The sequence below is a fragment of the Schistocerca americana genome, chromosome 8, assembly GCF_021461395.2.
Source record: "Schistocerca americana isolate TAMUIC-IGC-003095 chromosome 8, iqSchAmer2.1, whole genome shotgun sequence".
Classification (NCBI taxonomy): Eukaryota; Metazoa; Arthropoda; class Insecta; order Orthoptera; family Acrididae; genus Schistocerca; species Schistocerca americana.
The window spans coordinates 423292072-423312220 of NC_060126.1; the positions used below are offsets into that span (position 1 = coordinate 423292072).

The following is a 20149-nucleotide window of genomic DNA, read 5'->3' on the forward strand; positions in this document are numbered from 1 at the left end:
TGTCGTCACAGAACTTCTCCATGACAAGGCAAGGCCTCACGCAAGTCTGCTCACCCGAGAGGAATTCACAAAACTTTACTGACTGTTCTTTGTCGTTCACCCTACAGCCCGGATCACACACCTTTTGACTTCCATCTTTCTGGCTCAATGAAGGATGCACTGCCCTGGAAGCTGTACGTGGATGATGGATAGTGTGAGGACGTCGCACTGGACGGAGATTGTGTTGAAAACTCTGGTTCTGTAGCCAAGACAATTGGAAATAGTATGGTGCGCTGTAATTCTGAATAAAACCAGACTGCATAGAGAAACAAAAAGTGTTGCGATAGTTACTGAATGTCCGTTGTACATCAGGAACAATTACGCGAGAGGATTTCGTCATCCGCGCCCGGGTTCGATTCCCAGCGGGGTCAGGGATTTTCTCTGCCTCGTGATGACTGGGTGTTGTGTGATGCCCTTAGGTTAGATAGGGGACTGATGACCATAGATGTTAAGTCCCATAGTGCTCAGAGCCATTTGAACCATTTGAACCATTTCGTCATTACTTAGTAGTACAGTAGAGGACAATACCTAGCGAAAAATACCTTCATCTTCATCTGGAACTACATGCAAGCTCTACAAGCCACCACACATGCCTGGCTGGGGTTACCCTTTACCACTACTAGTCATTCCGTTTCCTGTTACACTGGCAAATAGTGCGAGGGAAAAACGACTTTATATTTGCTTCCACATGATCTCTAATTTCAATTTCTTGTCTTCACCGTCCTTACGATAGTGTTTGTTGGTGTTGATAGAATCATCCGTAAATGCCCAGTTATCTAAATTCTCTCGTTGGTTTGCTCGTTGAAAGTACATCGTCTTCCCTCGTGAGCTTCTTGTTTGAGTTTATGGAGCATTCCCTCAATACTCGAGTGTTAATCTAACCAATGGGCAGCAAATCTAGCAGCAGATCTCTGAATTTCTTCGAGGTTTTCTTTTAATGCGATCTGCTTGAGACCACATACACTCGAGCAGTTCTTAAGACTTCTGCCAAAAACCGAAGTCGACCATTCACCTTTCGTACTACCGAACGCACATGCTCATTCCACTTCATATCGCTTTCCGACGTTAGCCTAGCCATTTAGCAGACGCGACAGCGTCAAGCCGCAGACCACTAACACTGATATCGAACTTCAGAAGTTCTCTCGTGACTTTCGGCTGGTCACAGTAACAACACACATTGGTGTGCAAAACGTTAAGGATGAAAGTAACTTCCGTGTGATGTACCACTGCCAAGTAACATAGCTCGATGAAACTTTGACCAGACATGGAAACAACTCCTACAGTTTAGTACAGATTGTAGCCGCAAGAAACACGCAATGACACTTTTATTCAATGACGATATTTACAATAAAGTAACCGCAATTCACGATGGTTCCCTGGACATTACAAACGGAGTGACATGGTTCTTAAGGTGAGGGCATGCTGAGAGATATTTCCTACGAATTTTTTATTCTGTTTTCAATATTATTTGAGGCATTACATGTGATGCATAATACTCGGTGGACTTTCCTGCTTCGCTGACGCAAGTTGCAACGCCCTGACTCTAGAGGGCTCCGAATTTAAGCGTGTAACATGGCGGTGCACAACGTAACTATGCCTGTGCGTGGAAAACAGCGTGCAGTAACCGCGGAAAAGTGTTTCCAAGTGAAGCCCTAGGAGAATTAAAGCTGTGTACGGTGACGATTGTACTGACATCAGTAATGTTCGACTTTGGTTTGTTCGTGCTTGTAATAAAGGAAACGGTGGTGCTAGCCTCAAAATGTGTTACAGAACTGGGAGTGGATGACCGCGTACGGTAACCGGGGAGTCTCATCGGAATCGAGTTGATGAGCTCTTCAGAGAAAATCAACGGGTAACATAGACACAGCTTTAGCTAAGTGTGGCGCGTCACAAAATCTGTGCAGCTGTTACTGGAGAGCTGTGGCGCAGAAAACTGTGCGCACGGCGGCTGTCTCAGATCCTCACATAGAGGGAATTGGCATGTGTCAACAATTTCTTCTATATTTTAAGCGTGAGGGTGACTGATTCTTTAACAACACTTTGACCCCGAGATCGAAAGAGAAGAATGGAGTCCTGCCACAAAGCATCAGCGACGCCAAGAAAGGTCAAGAACATACCATCAGCAGACAAAGTCATGCTCACAGTGTTCTGGATTTTTCAAGGTGTGGTTGATTTGCAATTCTTCCATAAAGGCACCAACGTAAACTGTACAAGGTACTGCGAGACCATCAGGAAACTCAAAACACGATTTCGCCCGAAAAGATGCAGATGGGGAAGGAGTACAGTGTCAGAACAACTTCGATCGGTGAGTGTACCGTGTTCAAAGATTTGAGGTCAGTACACCCACGCAACATTATGCCTTCCCACACCCTAACACATGAATCGTCAGAACGATGATGTTCGACAGTGCTGGATCCTCATATGGCGGAGTGTGGGAAATCGTATTGCACCCAGAGATACTGCCGAACATGATTGTTTTGGTCGTTCAGCTGTAGTGATGTAGAGAGACATAATGTTCCATGACCATAATGATATCGAATTACATGTTTCCTCCTCTCGTCATAAGACGATACATCCAGCATGTTTTATTTGCTTCTTTGAGGTGGCAAGAGTCATGGGATAGCGATATGCACATGTAGAGATGGCTGTAGTATCGTGTAACAGTGTAGTGCTTTGACAGAGCTGTCATTTGCACTCATGTGATTCATGTGAAAAGTCTCCGACATTATTACGACCGTACAGCGGGAATTTACAGCCTTTGAACGCTGAATGGTAGTTGGAGCTAGACGCATGGAACATTCTCCTTCTAAAACCGTTAGGGATTCAGCATTTCGAGATCCAAAGTGTCAAGTGTGCCAAGAATACCAAATTTCAGGCATTACCTGTCACCACGGACAACACAGTGGTTGACAGCCCTCACTTAACGACCGACAGCAGCGGCGTTTGCAATAATTTGTCATTGCTTACAGAAAAGCTATGTGGTGTTAATTGTCTATGGCAACAGACGATCGACAGGAGTGCCTCTGCTAGCACCACGATTTCGCCTTCAGCGCCTCTGCTGAGCTCGTGACCATATTGGTAGAACCCTAGGCTACTGAAAACCAGTGGCCTTGTAAGATGAGACCCGATTTCTGTTAGTAAGAGCTGATAGCAGGCTTCGGGTGTGGCGCAGATCTCACGAAGCCTTGAACCCAAGTTGTCTACAAGACACTGAGGAGGCTTCCGGTGGCTCAGTAATGGTGTGGGCCGTGTTTACATGGAATGGACTGTGTCCTCTGGTCAACCTGAACTGATCATCTACTGGGTATGGCTATGTTCGGCTACTTGGAGACCATCTGCAGCCATTCACGAGCTTCACGTTCCGAAACAACGACGGAAATTTTATCGATGACAATGCACCATGTAACCGGACCACACTCGTTCGCGATAGGTTTGGAGAACATTCTGGACAGTCAGACCGAATGGTCTGGTCACTCACAAAATGAATATGAATCCTATCGGACGTTAATCGGACTTATTCGAGAGGTCCGTTCGTATACCAAATTTTGCCCTTGCAACACTTTCGCAATTACGCATGGCTTTATAGATAGCATGGCCTTCTGCAGGGGACTTCCAACGGCTTGTTGAGTCCATCCTACATTGAGTTCCTGTACTATGTCGGACAAAATGAGGTTAGACATGATATTAGGAGGTATCCCATGACTTTTTCCACCTATTTGTAACTTTAAGGAGAGAGATCAATATGATGACGGCCATAACTGCGGAACACTTTACTGAACTGAATAAACAAATTTGCAATCAGTGACTCTCAGTTTCGAGATATTTTTTATTTTGCTTCTGAACAAAATTTTGTTTGGGATTGTCAAGATAAATGGGACACCTCGTGTAATTGGGGCACGTATAGTTGACTGTTCCCTAAGTGCTATGTAGAAAGTAGCTAAACAGCTGCTGGGTCGGGTAGTCCTTCAGGCTGACGTCACCCTGTAGGTTACAGCGTGTCATGTCGCACAGTGACGGAATGCCTAGGGCCTGCCACTTTCGCTTGTCAGCAGGTAGTTGCCGGGGCGACGTGCGTCGGCTCAGGCTGGGTGCTCCCGCCCGGCCGCCGGCGCGGCCTACCCCTACCCCGTAATTACTGACGGGGACCAGCTTAGCAGTTTACGACCGGGCACGGCCGGAAGTTGGGCGCCTGAGTTGCGACTCTGGCGCGCAGAGGCAGTTTGCAGCAGTTTGGCGCCGCCATTCCCGATTAGCGTGCGGCTGGCCTCGCCTCTGCTGGGCCAGGATAGGCTACCCTGCGGCACACAGGTATAGGCCAGCTACCTGCCCGCGCTGGCGTCTTCCGTACGACGGTGGTTGCGTTCAGTGTGTGGACGAAGGTACCTCGTACCAATATCAGGGAGTTTCTAGCACGTTTTTATTGTTTCGCTTTCGTATCTGTCAATTAGGTACACATGTTAAGCTGATGTTACACTAACTTCCCTATGAGCTAAAGACTTGAAAATTTCGAACATAGTTCAGAAATGGATCACAGTGCTATAGTGTGGGGTAAGAAGCATTGCAGTAGAGAACAAGTGCAAAGAATCGTACAGCAGAGTAGAGTTCCTGCACAGTGGCTCTGCGCAGCACAACCCCCACAGGTGCAATGCGAGTAAATTATGTGCTGCACGAACACTCCGCGACAGCTCATCCGTTTATAGGCGTGCACCTCTGTAACGTCTGAAGCAATTTCTACCAAACTGGACACTTACAACATGGAAAAAATTTTACTGCCAGTAAGTTCCCCCCTACCACCCCTAGCGCTGACAGTGGGAAGGTGAGAAAGGGTGACATAAAAGCATAACTTAGGCACGCCTGAAGCAATGTCAACCAAATACCGTCTGTATGTGGTTCTTTTTACTGCGTTTTTACTAACTCACTCTCTTGTCAGTCTGTCTGTCTGTCTGTCTCTGCGGTACAAATTTTGCAGTTGATTTTAAACAAACTTGCCTATGAGCTAGAGATTGAAAACTTACAATATAACTCAGAACTGGGTGGCAATCTAATATCAACTCGCTTTCTGTCTGGTGCGTGGCAAAGAATTCCTTGCGTACCACTGGCATGTCCCCATTTTCCTGTTCCAGTCAAGAATAGTTCGTTTGAAAAACTGTTGCTGATAAGCTCCCATGCGTTCTCGGAACTTTCGAATTTTTGCCTGGGTCTTTTCGCGAGATATGTGTAGAAGAAAGAAACGTATTGGTTGTCTCAGGCGAAGACAAACTAAAGCAACCTCTAATTTATCACATCTGTCAGTTGTAATATCATCAAAATGTTTGAAATCGATTGCAAAATTTCTGACAGTGAATTTTTAATAGTTATAAAAGTATTTGTAAGATTTGAAACGAAAAACGTAGATCAAATGCAATACATAATTGATTCACGAATAGTTCATCTCCTTGCTATTATCTATTGTGTACCTCCACCTTTATCATTTTAAATTTGGCATGTATTGTCACATCTGGCAAAAATTGACGATCACAAACTTTTAAGACTATATTTATAGGTCCAGGAATCTGTATGCGGTAAGGTAAAATTATATTACACTTTTTAGTCTGATTTAAAAACGTGGTATATTAAAAACTGATTTTATTGAAATAATTATTGCCATATTGTATTCGCAATCACCCCACATGCATCTCCACCTTCGATGTCTTACTCTCACGATCATTGTTGCTGCGGCCTTCATTTGTAAGATTAGGTCTGCTCACTACAGTCGACACTCAGAGTCGTTCCCGGTATCCGGGGGACAGCGGCTCTTGTGTAGCCTGGAGATGATGGGTGCGTCTTCCTCTGATCCTTTCAAATGGAATGCGGTCGTCAACCTAGTATGTAGGCACTTGGGGGAGTGTGATTGTAGGCTACTTAACTGTGCTTCGAAAATCAGTGACTCTAACATTATCATAACATAACATGGAGGAGAGGTGTAATAATTGTATCATTTTAGGGAGATTATTTATTAAAGCCTAGACAGTGAGTTAAAAAATTATTTAAACAATGTCATCCTCAGCTGCAGTATGTCTTTCTTGGTGTTAGATTTAAAAACGGAAATACCGAGAAAAATAAACACACAAGTGTCTAAACGTCTGCACGCGATACAAATGACATTTATGGTTTCCTTATTTCTACTAGTGGGTGCATAAACTGTGGCAATCATTCCAAACACTGTCCCAAAGCTTAAAGATATATAATAGTCTGAGTTTAAGGAAATGTTTCATGTTTCAGTTCTTACATCACTATTTGCAGGAGCAGTAACTTAACATTTTCACTCCTGTCCCCAGCCTTACAGAATCCATATTTTGAATTTCGTGCATGTGATCATTTCTTCCATTCGATCTTTCTCTACAAGGTCGCAATATCATTTGTCTGTTTCGCGAATGAGCTTCTTTAGTGGCTTGCCTGGGGAGTTTTATTAATCTCTCTCGGATTTAGTGATTTTTTTGGATGGACACCTTCTGCACACATTTTATCAGCCATGGCTTCTTCTGCCATAAAATTATGGGGCAGTTACTTTGGTTCTGCAGTGTTGAACGCAAGTCTTCTTACGACTGACATGCTTAAACTGAGAATCATCTCAACAAACGTAAGAATATGTCCGTACAATTAGTTTTTAACTAAGCTGGAAGACTTTTTACTCGGGAAATTTTTTATATCCACGTTTGAATTTTTTTCCTGCGTGCATCATACTCGTAGGCTTAGGCGCATTTTATATGTGTACACATTCATGTAATCCATTATGCCCATTTAAATATACTATCACACTTAAATGAATTCATATGTGCTCCACTTTCCAAAAGACGTTTCTGTTTCCACTGTGTCACAAAAATTTATTTATTCTATTCATAAATTAGGTTATAGAAGGCAATGTAAAATTCACCTCTTGATTACCAAACGTTCTCCTGCACTAACAACGCTAAAAAAAATTTTAAAGCCTACTATACGAACAAGTTTCTTCAACTGTACCAGTACAATACCGTAAAGCTTCGGTGGTAGATTATAGGCAGTGCTGACATTTTCTCTATCTTAGATTCCTACGAACTAACCACAACGAAAGCGGATTACCGGCTGTTTGAGAACAAAGGTTATTTCATGTGAATTCACCCGTAAAAAAATCATTATGTCTTCATCTTTTTCCTTATAACAGTGATGCCCTTCCTCATGTACACAAAAATTTATATGAAAACTACAACAAAGTCAAGGCTGTTTTCAGACGTTCTGTTCCTCAAAACAGGAGATTCATAGCTGCAGTATGACTCAAAGAAGCACGTAGTTTCTGATGACCTCTCCAAACGTGGGATGTACAAGAGGAACGAAGTCTACAGTTGCGGTACAAAGTGGGAGTCGGTGCAATAGGGTCAGCCTTCCTCTGCGTTTCAGTACTAGCAGTAGCTATAGGAAAATAAAAGTGGTGTTAATAGTAATGGGGCCTTCCTTATTTTTGTAATAGTTGCGTTGTTGTCATTGTAGTACGAGCAACAGTAGTAGTACCTTTTGTATATAAAGTTAGACGATTAAATAAGACTTCTGAAAACGGTTACCAGAAGAACAGACTAGTTACTCATAGTGCTGCTATCAGAACCAAGGGAACCTGCCACTGTAATTAGCAATAGGTGAAAACAATAGACCTATTTAAGTCTGTAACCTGGACTGTATTGTATTTTGGGTCATCAATATTTGGACCAGTTCGATGCGGCCAGCTGCGAATCGTCTCTCGTGTCAACCATTTAATCTCTTGTGTCAAGCTCTTAATCTCGAGTGTGAACATCTTTAATCTATAGTGTCAACCTCTTAAACTCTCGTGTCAACCTCTTAATCTCATAGCAGCAGTTGCACCCTGCATCCTCATTTATTTGTTGGATGTATTCTTGTCTCTTTCTCCCTCCACAGTTTCTACCCACTACAGCTGCCTCTAGTATCAACAAAGTTATTTCCTGATACATTAACACATGCCCTATCATCCGGTGCCTTCTTAATGTTAGTGTTTTCCATGTGGTCCTTCCTTCACTGATTTTGCGTAGAACTTCCTCCTTCCTCATCTCATCAGCCCATCCGTCTATTGCACCACATCACAAACGTTTCCATCCTTTTCTTTTCCGATTTTCCCAATGGCCATGATTACCATCCATGGTTTTCTTTTTCATTCTCCCGTATAATATTCTTGTCAGCAATGCGAGAACGTGAGCCGTTAAGCTGACTGTGCGATATTTTACCACTTACCTGTCATTGCTGTCTCCGGGATTGTGTGGATGACGTTTTTCCGGAAGTCGGATGGTACGTCTACGAACGTATATCCTACACACCAAGATGAGTAGTGGGTTGGTCGCCATTTTCCTAATTATTTCAGATATTTGGAAGTAATATTATTGATCCCCCTTGTTTTATTTGATAACAAGTCTCCCAAAGTTATGTCAAACTCCGTAGTGTAGTGGTGTATGTAGTTGTCATGTCACTAATAATAGCAGCTTTAGTTAAAGATAACTGTAGAATTTGTAAAACATAATGACATAACGAGTACTTGTGATACTTTTCTGTCGCAGTAAAGAGCATCTGACTTGTAATTGGAAAAGATGCCACAGAGTAATAAAACGTGGAATACCGTATAAGAAATCATCTAGATGTTGGAGATATAGTAGCAGAAACAAATATTAGAAGAATTGTGTGGTAGATACTACAAACGTAGTTCAGTTTTCAGAACATAAGAAAATGAAAAAGAAATAATTTTCACGAGAACAAACTCAATATCAATTAATGTATAGTAGTTCTTCGTATCCAGAATGTGGACGAGACTGAATGAGTGAATGGATAAATAAATAAGGGCTTTTGTATCTACCAGTACGGCCTTGCTTTCCAGCAGTTTGAAACGACATGGCAGAAAGATCATTAAATGCAGGAAGATTTGCAGCGGATAGGCACTTGGTGCAGGGAGTGGTAACTGACCCTTAACATAGACAAATGTAATCTATTGCGAATACATAGAAAGAAGGATTCTTTATTGTATGATAATATGATAGCGGAACAAACACTGGTAGCAGTTACTTCTGTAAAATATCTGGGAGTGTGCCTCCAGAACGATTTGAAGTGGAATGATCATATAAAATTAATTGTTGGTAAGGTGGGTACCAGGTTGAGATTCATTGGGAGAGTCCTTAGAAAATGTAGTCCATCAACAAAGGAGGCGGCTTACAAAACACTCGTTCGGCCAATACTTGAGTATTGCTCATCAGTGTGGGATCCGTACCAGGTCGGGTTGACAGAGGAGATAGAGATGATCCAAAGAAGAGCGGCGCGTTTCGTCACAGGGTTATTTGGTAAGCGTGATAGCGTCACGGAGATGTTTAGCAAACTCAAGGGGCAGACTCTGCAAGAGAGGCGCTGTGCATCGCGGTGTAGCTTGCTGTCCAGGTTTCGAGAGGGTGCGTTTCTGGATGAGGTATCGAATATTTTTCTTCCCCCTACTTGTACCTCCAGAGAAGATCACGATTGTAAAATTAGAGAGATTCGAGCCCGCACGGAGGCTTTCCGGCAGTGGTTCTTGGCGCGAACCATACGCGACTGGAACAGGAAAGGGAGGTAATGACAGTGGCATGTAAAGTGCCCTTAGCCACACACCGTTGGGTGGCTTGCGGAGTATAAATGTAGATGTATATGTAGAAGCAGCTCTTTGCCGAAGAGCTGTATTAGTGCTAGCAGGAGATGGTCGACTGAAGGTCCAGTATTCGTCTCCCGGAACTGAATTGCGGAAAGATCTAGCCGTAAAACAATATGGTGGAGATGATGTTTCGAATAGTATTTGTGGTATCTGCACTCGATGATCCATTCTGAATAATCAAGCTGATATTTTCAAATACGGAATTCCTACAGGAGTCCGAAGTGCGTTCCCGTTCGCCTGAATGTAATTCTGATTCAGGTGTTTCTGAATTTCTAGGAGAGTTTTTCATTCTAGCGAGTGTACAAATGTTCCATGTGTTTCAATACACTTGGCGATTATCGGAACGTGCAGTTTGTTATGCACTATGTGACTATACTGGTTTGTCACATGTCGCTGAGGGACAATATGTTAACTCATTTTATTCTGTACTCCTGTAAACTTTCTGAATGGAAGAACAGGGCCTACGAATTCCGACATGTTAACTTGTGTTTCTCTCAATTGTTGGATTGTGACGAAACGTGCCACTTGCCAGTATTAGGCGTTTCATAGACAATGGCGGGATTTCGGGAAGTTTCCAACCAGGATCTCCCACAGCCAGTAGTCGCACGAGTAAGCTACTTTGGGCATCTCTTAAAGCAGAGTACTTCAAATTCACCTTTCAAATCAGCCACTTGGGCTCCCGAGAAATTTCAACAAATGCGATAGGGTCCACAGCTGCGATGAATTTTTTTAAAGATTTCTTGATGTCTTCAGCTGCCATTCTCTTTATTTCATGTACTATTGTACAATTTCGGCGTTGGGCCATTTTCAGGTTTCTAAAGCAGAATTGTTATACGTTGGATACATTGGTGGCACTTGTGACTTTGATGCAGGAACAATCATACCTGTAGATATATTAGACGCAAAATAACTTACTTTGTGGATGGTTTTCGGTAGTAAATTGTGCCATGTACGTCGTCACTCCTAGACACCATGTTATGCTCATAAAATAAATCTGAGATGTTCACGCTATTATAGGAGCACATTGCGTTCAAGCAGTTGTCCCAAAGCTCTTATATATAAGGCCCATATTTTATTGTACCTGACACTAAGAAGATTATAATTATTTTACAGAAATTTGCTTCATAACCTGTGTAAGATGGCAAGAACTATGCCCCTTACATGAAGTCTTTAAAGATCACCTAACTCACGTTGAGCGAACAGTAGGGCTCAACAAAAATGACTGACAAGGCACAATGCATCTTGTAGAGGGTATAGTATGGACGTATTGAAATAATTAATGTTGGGTGATGGTTTTGAAGTAATTCACATGACATGAAAACTTTGTGGAAACGTGTCGATTTGCTGGAGGCTAGTTTATCCCAGGGAAGTACTCAGAATTGACCGTGGCCGCCGGGGGAGCGGCTAAGGGAAGCGACAATAGGCAGCTTAGGGCGGCTCAAGCTCTGAGAAAGCGGTAATGGGGCACAGGCTCCAGCCGCCTTAAGATGAGTGACAGTGAGTGTGTGGTTGACCCCGACCCCATGCTGGTGTACTGGGAAGCAGACAGAGAACTTGTATGCCTGTTGATAAATGTTCGTCGTCCCGTTTTCAGTGAAACATGCCAGAAAGCCCCGCAAAGCTATGGTGGGGCGGTCAACAGAGGTCAAAATATGCGTGTTCCCGACTATAGCAACTTCATGCTGAATTCACGGTCCACAGAGTCTGAAGTAAATCAGGTAAAGAGCGACCGAATAAAATATGCCGGCCTCCAATGGGAAAGTAGGACCAAGGAATTTGAAGTACTCTCCTGGGAGTCAGAATTCCGGAAAAATTGGTGTTTGTGCAGACGCTAACCTTGATGGATGGCCTGGGAGGAGCTAAAAATAGAAGAAGTTGAGAGGAAGAGAAATTTTGTGGGAATTTGTTCACTTCCAGAGCAGGGATTGGTCGGCACTGGGAAGCGACGCATAATTAACGCGACTTGCACTGCAATTGGCGTAAGTGATTTTGCTGGAGGGGAAACCGAGGAGAAGAGCGGACTGGGAGAAGTCCCTGTAGAGGTCTTCTGTTCCCAGCTTGCCTAGAGTGCGGACGTGGCGTTCTTTACTCAGCTTGCCTGAGAAAGGGTGAGCATCTTGGCAGTTTAGGACTTAGCAAATAGAACGATTGAGCTTGGAGATCTGTTAGTCAATTAGTTGGGGTGAACACACGCCAAAACCAGCTAAGTGATGGGTGGGGTGTTACACCTGCACATGCTTTTGTTTGCAGTTATATTTAATTATTGGCGTAAATATGACTGTATGTAATTTCTTTAAAATAACTTGTAAATATTTGTTCTGTTATTGTGAGAGCAATTCATTTTTGAATAGTTGGTACAAAGATCTTATATATGAAATCTATCACAGTACTCTAATGGAACAGTACTGAGAACTACGAGAGTCGAGTGAAAACTTCTTGATGGTTGGGTGATGTTTCACTTTACAGTCATATTTATTAATGAGTGTAGCCATAATTTCACATTCTGTGGTTCTGTAATGCTTCGCCGCAATATTGGCAGAAAGTTGTCTAGGAATAACTCTCTGTTACGAGTATTTATCGAAAAAGGCAGCGAGCGTATGCACCAAACCAGTATGGAATGATCATATGAAGTTGATAGTCGGTAAAGCAGATGCCAGACTGAGATTCATTGGAAGAATCCTAAGGAAATGCAATCCGAAAACAAAGGAAGTAGGTTACGGCACGCTTGTTCGCCCACTGCTTGAATACTGCTCAACAGTGTGGGATCCGTACCAGATAGGGTTGATAGAAGAGATAGAGAAGATCCAACGGAGAGCAGCGTGCTTCGTTACAGCATCATTTAGTAATCGCGAAAGCGTTACGGAGATGATAGATAAACTCCAGTGGAAGACTCTCCAGAAGAGACGCTCAGTAGTTCGGTATGGGCTTTTGTTAAAGTTTCGAGAACATACCTTCACCGAAGAATCAAGCAGTATATCGCTCCCTCCTACGTATATCTCGCGAAGAGATCAGAGGATAAAATCAGAGAGATTGGAGCCCACACAGAAGCATACCGACAATCCTTCTTTCCACGAACTATACGAGACTGGAGTAGAAGGGAGAACCGATAGAGGTACTCAGGGTACCCTCCACCACACACCGTCAGGTGGCTTGCGGAGTATGGATGTAGATGTAGATGTAGATTATTGTGAAGTACGTGGAAGAGCGTCACGGATATGGTACGCGTTATGTGGTGTTTTTCGTTGCTGCGAGATCTTTTCACGAAATTTCCATCATTTCGCAGGTATTTTTGCTCATTTAATAGCGTGAACATCTCAGATTTATCTTACGAGTATCACATGTTGTGAAAGGAACAACTACGTACATGTCATAATTTATAACTAAAAATTATCCATACAGTAAGTTATAAAGAGCCCAGTAAATCTACAGATATGAGTTGTTCCTACATCAGAATCACAAGCGTCACCAATGTATCCAATGCATAACGCTTCCGTTTTCGATATTTGAAAATGGCCTAAGGTCGAAATTGTACAATTGTACATGAAATAAAGGGAATGGCAGCTGAAGGCATCAAGAAATCTTTGTAAAATGCCCATAGGTTGTCCTGAAAGTTGAAGCAGAGGACAGAGCCACAGCTATGTTTCAGTAAACAGTGTGGGAAGCGAACTGCATTTACGTACCCAGACGTCGTTCCGCCAATCGCAAGGCAAGAGAAAGTACTTTGCCAACTTTTAGTTTGTTGACTGAGAACACAACAAGCGCTGGAGGAGAAAATTTTGCTGGCCGGTGTGGCCGAGCGGTTCTAGGCGCTACAGTCTGGAACGGCGCAACCGCTACGGTCGCAGGTTCGAATCCTGTTTCGGGCATGGATGTGTGTGATGTCCTTAGGTTACTTAGGTTTAAGTAGTTCTAAGTTATAGGGGACTGATGACCTCAGAAGTTAAGTCCCATAGTGCTCAGAGCCATTTTGAGAAAATTTTGCAAGCCTTCCCTCCAAGCAGTAAAGGAGAGGGAGATTTTCACTTGATGCTGGGGAAAAAATTATAATTTCCTCCCCTCCTTCGGTAATTTAGAGAAATGGGTGAGAGTAGTCAGTTAGTGATTGATTTTGGCGCAAATGCACGGCAGCGGTTCGTGTCTCGTCGCTGGAGATTGCTGTTCGGTATCCCGCTTCAGCTTGGCTGTCCTTCACTTGTTTTGGAGTAAATGTCACATTTCATATTTGCGTTGCCTTCGCACTGAATAGCTCACAATTTGAGAGTGTGTTTCGCAACTAGTGACTGCTTTGTATCATGTAACATTTTGTCTTACCGTCGTACTGGGATCTGCTATCGAGCTATACTGCTATCCAGCATATTAGCCTTTTGCGAGTTGCCCAGACTTTGGAATGTGATTTACATCTCAGTTTCCAGCGTTCCAGAGAGCATTTGGGTGGCTTCTGCACAGATAAAGCGTTTATAAATCTGAATGTTATCACGCTGGTGATTCACAAAATTTTAACATTGTACGCATATTGCTTCTCACATTTTTTGATGAAATTGACTATAAATCGATCCAGCTTCAACTTGAGCAATATTGGCTGAGAGCAAATAAATTAGTATATTTGCATAACTTTTTCTTACTCCATTATTTCCTCCCAAAAGGTTGTGATGAGGCGATATTTTCAAGTAAAAATAAATATCGTCAGAGGAGTGAAGATCACTGAATTGAAATCACACTGTGTCGGTGTTTATAATGTGATACATATGTCATTACGAGAAACAAGTTCTTTTCTTTTATTCTGGGAAGTTAGCTGGGTCCTTTTTAATTATATGAATTGAATTAAATTTTATTTTGTGAATATTGAGACATCAGCTGCATTAGCACTTCACAGAATTAATAACCATCAATTTAACCGTCGTACGACTGTGTTGGATTCTGTTTGAGCATATAATCGCTTTTTTGGTCATTTGTGTGCTGAATTCGCGAGTGTGGTAGACAGATTGCACAAACGACTGTCGACCAGTCGACGAGCACATAGTGCAACAGGCACCATAAGAGACCAAAACATTTCAACTTGTGTGTTGCAAGGTGACCTGTAATTTTCAAATGAAATTAGGTTGTGTATGACTTTACGTTCCGGCACATGTAATTGTTTTACATACTTCACCCACACCGTGGTGAGAAACGTTTAGCCTCTAGACTTGCCACACCCTACTAGAGAGCGGTGGACGTATTTCTTGGTTCGTTGATTTTATTTCTTTTTTACTTTTTCGTAAGCTCAGAAATTACTGGTATTTATAAACAGTACAATGCTATGAAAGGATTATTTCAGAACACCTTGTTATCACATTATGAAATTGCACTGTAATCGACAAACACGCTGAATACCAGTATTTACTTTGGTTGTAATTTCGTTATAGCCAAGTCCAGCAGTTCAGCGATAAGAACGGAGCAAAATCCTATTTATATGTCCGATATTTACAGAGTCGCGCGTTTGTCGACAAGTCTGTAGAAGCCCTAGATTTATCCAAAGTTCTGGGGAGATTATAAGGCTGCCAAAGGAAGTCACGCCACGAAAGACTTCGATAACCCTATAACAGTTTTCAGTCGTGAAATCAAGCGCCTTTTCTGGATTCAGGCTGTTGTGTATAGTCTCTTCTAAGGCATCGCGTTGCAAATAAATGGCGGGAACTTTTTGGTGACAATAAAATTTGTTTGCCAGCTTTAACGAAATGAAAGTGCAGCAGAATCCCAACGCTTTCTGCGCTACAGAAAAAACAAGGGTAAATTCTAGAACATCATGTAGAAACCTGAAAGGAACTGGATTTTCGAACCACTGCGTATCAGGAGATTTAAGCCTTAATGAAATTTGTTGCAAATGATACGTGTCTATATCGTATCAAAACATGATATCAATACTAGGAATAAGAACATTCTACGCAAAGACAAGAAATCACTTACCTTTATCCGAAAAGGTGTCCAATATTCAGGAATACATATTTTCAACACATTGCCGGCAACCGTTAAAAACCCGGCACAATTCAAACAGAGATTGAAGAACAATTTAATAGGCAACTCCTTCTACTGTATAGACAAATATGTTATCAGGGACTGTTAGACCAAATTAAGTAAAATCGTCTGTTAGATTTCAGTTTTGACAGCTCTTGCTACAGCGCACAGGATTAGGTATTTTATGTATGATAAATTTACTAAAAGTGCATGACTGTGTTTCAGTCTGATAGTGTAATAATTCTTTAAATATTAGCAATTCCAGTTTGCTGTAATACACTGAAGAGCCAAAGAAAATGGTACAGCTGACAAATATCGTTTAGGGCCCCCGTGAGCACGCGGCAGTGCCGCAACACGACGTGGCATAGACTCGACTAATGTCTGTAGTGATGTGGAGGGAACTGACACCATTAATCCTGCAGGGCTTTACATAAATCCGTAACAGTACGAGGGGGTGGATATCTCTTCTGAACAGAGCGTTGCAAGGCATTCGAGATATGCTCAATAACTTTCATGCCTGGGAAGTTTGGTGACCAGCGGAAATGTTTAAACTTAGAAGAGTGTACATGGAGCCACTCTGTAGCAATTCTGGACTCGTGGGGTGTAGCATTGTCCTGCTGGAACTGCCCAAGTCCACCGGAGTGAACAATGGACATGAATGGAAGCAGGTGATCAGACATGATGATTACGTACATGTCACCTATCAGTGTCGTATCTAGATGTACCAGGGGTCTCATTTCACTCAAACTGCACACGCCCGAAACCATTATAGAGCATCCATAAGCTTGACCAGTCCCCTGCTGACATGCAGGGTCCATGAATTCATGGAGTTGTTTCCATACCGATACACGTCCATCCGCTCGATACAATTTGGAACGAGACTCGTCCGATCAGGCAACGTGTTTCCAGTCATCAACGGTCCAATTTCAGTGCTGACGGACAAAGGCGAAGCGTAATGCCTTGTTTCGTGCATTCATCAAGGGTACGCGAGTGGGTCTTCGGCTCCGAAAGCCTATGTCGATGATGTTTCGTTGAATGGTTCCTTCCCTGACACTTGTTCATGGCCCAGCACTGAAACCTGCTGGAATTTGGGGAAGGGTTGCACTTCTGTCATGTTGAACGATTCTCTTCAGTCCTAGTTGGCGCCTTACATGTAGGAGCTTTTTGCAGCCGCAGCGATGTCGGAGATTTGATGTTTTACCGGATTCCTGATATTCACCGTACGTTCTGGAAATGGTCGTACGGGAAAATCCCCACTTCATCGCTCTCTCGGAGATGGTGTATCCCATCGCTAGTGCGGCAACTACAACGCCACGTTCAGACCCACTTAAATATTGATGACCTGGCATTGTAGTAGCAGTAACAGATCTGGAAACACCGCTAGACACGTGTTGTCTCACACAGGTGTTGCCGAACGCAGGTTCGCATTCTGCCTGTTTACATATCTCTGTATTTGAATACGCATGCGCATAGTATTTTCTTTAGCGCTTCAGTGTATATTCACATATTATAACAATCTCGTGACAAATTATCACGGAAGTGAGCATGATATTCAAATGGTCTATTTTACATGTTATACTTCCGACATGTTCCACACCCTTGGGAATCATCTCATTTTTGGGTCTATCGAATCAAAACTGGACCTATATAATGTAATCTAATCTAGAGGTTTACGATTTATTTCAGGTTCCGTCTTACGATCTTTAGTTGCAGAGTCGTACATCCTACGGAACTGTAGCAGTATTAGGAAAACATAACTGAATCGGTACATTTACAAGACCCGCCAGGATGAGAGCACAAGAGGAGTTTTCTGAGGTGGATAGAGAAGCAGTAACAGCAGACTGAGACGGTCAGGAGAGCTCAGAGACTTCGAAGGTCGGCAGTTCATTGGGTATCACCTAAGGAATAGGTCTACCAAGAACATTAGCAGGTAACTGGGTATTACCTGGGGAAGAAGTCCACTAGGAACATTGGCAGGTATTTGGTATCGCCTGAGGAACAGTCCACCAAGAACATTAGCAGGTCGTTGGGTATCATCTGAGGAACAAGTCCACCAGGAACATTGGTAGGTCGTTGAGTATCGTCTGAGGAACAAGTCCACCAGGAACATTGGCAAGTCATTGGGTATCACCAGAGGAAGAAGTCCACCAGGAACATTGGCAAGTATCTGATATCACCTGAGGAACAATTTCACCAAGAACATTGTAAGTAGGCTGTTTATGTTTTCTCTATGTAAGTAGGCTGTTTATGTTTTCTCTATGTAAGTAGGCTGTTTATGTTTTCTTATTGGCAACGTTACGTAGCGCTCAATATGACAATCACTGGCTGTGCTGTGGGCAGTCTGTGTCTGCTTTGCATTGTTGTAATACTCGCCATTGTAGTGTTAGGCAGCTGGCTGTGAACAGCGCGTAGCGTTGCGCAGTTGGAGGTGAGCCGCCAGCAGTGGTGGATGTGGGGAGAGAGATGGCGGAGTTTTGTAATTTTTCATGAACTGATATATTTATATATGATGATATCAAGGTAAATACATTGTTTGTTCTCTATTAATATCTTTCATTTGCTAACTATCCCTATCAGTAGTTAGTGCCTTCAGTAGTTTGAATCTTTTATTTAGCTGGCAGTAGTGGCGCTCGCTGTATTGCAGTAGCTTGAGCAGCGAAGATTTTTGTGAGGTAAGTGATTTGTGAAAGGTATAGTTTAATGTTTGTCAGGGCCATTCTTTAGTAGGAAATTTTGAAAGTCAGATTGCGTTGCGCTAAAAATATTGTGTGTCAGTTTAAGTACAGTCCTGTATAATTGTTCAAAGGGGACGTTTCATATGTCGACCCTTAGCCTAGGATACCTCACTGGAATCTTCTGATTTTTCTTGTAGTTTGTGTATTTAGTGTAGCTTTTGTTTATTGCTAGCGCGTAATTGTAGAGAGAATTTCCTTTGTAGTTGTAGTTTTTCATTGTTGTACAGTAAAACAGTTGTGGCATGCATGTAGATTTGCACCAAGTATTTCGCAGCTGCAATTAACTAGATATTATTTTCAGTGCTATGTTAATGTGTTCTCTTATTTTTGATCTTCAAATTGTGCTTTTCTGCGTTGTCGTGTGAAATATTGTGACAATTATGGCGTGTGAAAAACGTAATACTAGGCTCCAAAGTAAACTGAGAAATGACAGTGAAAATGAAAGCAGTGTGTTAGCGCCACCGAGTAATGAATTAACTGATGTTCAAAGTAGTAATTTGGTAATTGTGCATAGGGAAATGGAGCGGGCTGCAAACAATGGCGTGGACAGTGAAACAATTAGTGAAGAGGGACGCATTATCGATCGATCGGTCGGCAACAGCTCGCCTCAGGAATCCGAAATGACAGGACACAATTTCGCAAATACTGTAGATTCAGGTTTTGGGTCATCACCGTTTTCTCAAATAAGTCAAGACACATTTTCAGCTTGTCAAAATGTGAATGTTGCCGGTGCAAATGCACTGCCGAAAAGAGTAGAGGAACAGATTCCAGACACTAATGCATTGTTATTACAACTAATGCAACAAATGGAACAAAATCAGAGACAAACACAGCAAAAGCTGCAAAAGTTAGACACATTGGAACAAAATCAGAGACAAACACAGCAACAGTTAGACACAGTGGAACAAAATCTCAAAAAGTTAGACACAGTGGAACAAAATCTTAAAAAGTTAGACTCATTGGAACAAACACTTGAACAAACACGTGAAGATTTAACTACTGAGTTACATAAAATCGAATCGAAATGTCAAAAAGTCTGTAACGACGTAAAAACACAAATTTGTGAGCATTTTCAACCTATTTTTTCGCGGCATGAAAATGCATTACAGAATCACGAAGCAGCCATAAAAGAACTGCAAATTATTGTTCATGAAAATCACAACACCTTGCAAGCTAAAATTGATGCAGTTGCATCTACCGATTCGGTTACGCAACTTGCAAAAAGTCAAGAAAACTTAAAAGACACAGTAGATACGATTTCAACACAAATGGACACTCTGAAACTTGGTTCAGAAAAACACACTGAGGAAATGTGTTCACTATCGGAGAAAGTAGCCGAACTTTCGGATCAGTTCACTAACTTATCTACGAAGGTAGATGATAATCTGAACGACACAAAACCGGTAGTCTTTAATGACACAGAAGAGTGCGAACAAATTAGGAAATTCAAACAAAATCAGAATCAGATTAATACACAACACCAAAGAGAAATCCGGGAAGTACAAGATCAGCTGACACAGGTAATACAAGAATTACGTATTTCAGAGGATACTCGCGCCCCAATACGGGAAGAGGGACTTAGAAATACGGAACAACCACAAAATAATAACACAGGGCATTTCGGAAGTTATGAAAGAAATTGGCAATGTGCACCGAATTTTGAGATGGAACGGCCGACACGACCTAACAATGACCGATA

At 42.3% G+C, this 20149-nt stretch overlaps 1 protein-coding gene across 1 annotated transcript in view; it reads left to right on the forward strand.

The window, feature by feature from the left end:
• Positions 1 to 20149, forward strand: part of LOC124545894 (protein sidekick-2-like) — a 1033035-nt gene that overhangs the window by 287435 nt on the left and 725451 nt on the right. The gene's annotated exons all lie outside the window — the stretch shown is intronic.